Source organism: Glycine max, chromosome 7 (genome assembly GCF_000004515.6).
Source record: "Glycine max cultivar Williams 82 chromosome 7, Glycine_max_v4.0, whole genome shotgun sequence".
Taxonomy (NCBI): Eukaryota; Viridiplantae; Streptophyta; class Magnoliopsida; order Fabales; family Fabaceae; genus Glycine; species Glycine max.
The window spans coordinates 28,717,842-28,719,588 of NC_038243.2; the positions used below are offsets into that span (position 1 = coordinate 28,717,842).

Below are 1,747 nucleotides of genomic sequence, written 5' to 3' on the forward strand. Positions count from 1 at the left end.
AATTATTAGGTAACTTACTCTTTAAATTTTTGTCATCATCTTTTTCTGGAGTAGAGTGAAGTTGGGAAGGTTCATTTGCGGATGAGGAAGATGCTACTGGTTGAGGCCCTTGACATTGTTTTCCCGACCTCAATGAAATGACACTCACATTTTTGGGATTCTATACAGATTGAGAAGGTAGCTTGTCAGAATTTTGGGACTGTTGTTGATTTAATTGTGTAGCCAATTGTCCCATCTGATTAGTTAAGCTCTGAATGGAGGCTCTGGTCTCTTGTTGAAACTGCATGTTTTGCATAGTCATTTACCTCACAAGTTCTTCAAGGGAAGGTTGCGGAGGATCCTCAACTGTTTGCTATTTCTGGGGCTGTTGCTGTTGTTGTTGTTGCTGTTGGATTGGTGGAGGAACATATGGCCTGCTTTGGCCAGCAGCATTCTGAAAATAAGGTTGTTGTTGTTGTTGTTGTTGTTGTGGAGGACTCGACCATCTAAGGTTGGAATGATTCCTCCACCTGGGATTGTACCTATTGCTGGAGAGGTCATAATTTTTCTGTTGTGGCAGATTTTGTTGTTGAGGTTGAGGAGGTCTATTGTTGATGTTTGCAGCATAAGCTTCAGGCTGTTCAATTGCTCCAGATTGCTGCACAGAAGGGCAAAGGTCTGTATGGTGGTCAGTAGAGGAGCATAAACCACAGAGTCTTGCGACAGGTGCAGATTTCTAATTCATGGCCAGTTGGGTTACTATGTTAACCAAGGCATCTAGTTTACCTTCAAGCTTCTTAGTTTCAGATGATGCAAATGAGTTTGTAGCTACCTCATGCACTCCTCTAATGACTATAGCATCATTTTTGGCGCTAAACTGTTGGGAGTTGGAAGCCATCTTCTCAATTAAATTCCTGGCTTCAGCAGGGGTCATGTCTCCAAGGGCTCCACCACTGGCAGCATCTATCATACTTCTCTCCATGTTATTGAGTCCTTCATAAAAATATTGGAGAAGAAGCTGCTCAGAAATCTGGTGGTGAAGGCAACTGGTGCATAATTTTTTAAATCTCTCCCAATATTCATATAGGCTTTCTCCACTGAGTTGCCTAATGCCTAAAATATCCTTTCTGATGGCCGTGGTCCTAGAAGCAGGGAAAAGTTTTTCTAAGAATACTCTCTTGAGGTCATCCCAGCTCGTGATGGACCTTGGAGCAAGGTAATATAGCCAGTCCTTTGCCACTCCCTCTAAAGAATGAGGAAAGGCCTTTAGAAATATGTGATTCTCCTGGACATCTGGTGGTTTCATGGTGGAGCAGACAATATGGAATTCTTTCAGATGTTTGTGCGGGTCTTCCCCTGCAAGGCCATGAAACTTTGGAAGCAAATGAATCAGTCCAGTTTTAAGAACATATGGGACATCCTCATCAGGGTATTGGATGCACATGCTTTCGTAGGTGAAATCAGGATCAAAGGGTTGTGCCATGTTCTCAGAATGTTCAAAATTATAATGCTCAAAATCAGGATGCTCAAAATCACCAATAACAGAATGCACAGACTCTCCAGTAACAGAATGCTCAGGATGCTCAAAAGGTATAAAATGATGTCTAACTAATCTATGAAATGTCCTATCTATCTCAGGATCAAAGGGTTGTAAGTCAGATGGATTGCCTTTAGTCATACACTACATTCAGCATGCACAACAAGTTGCCTTCTTATGCAAGTAACAATGTAGGTTTGAACTACAGCTACCATTAAATGATATCCAAAT

The 1,747-nt window shown here is 41.7% G+C and overlaps 1 non-coding gene across 1 annotated transcript; it reads left to right on the top strand.

Moving 5' to 3' along the window:
* Window positions 1-1,007: 1,007 nt before the first annotated feature.
* On the top strand, window positions 1,008-1,114 carry LOC113002261 (small nucleolar RNA R71). Its single transcript, XR_003267805.1, has one exon. It is a non-coding gene; the product is annotated as a small nucleolar RNA R71 (small nucleolar RNA).
* The last annotated feature ends 633 nt before the right edge of the window (window positions 1,115-1,747 follow it).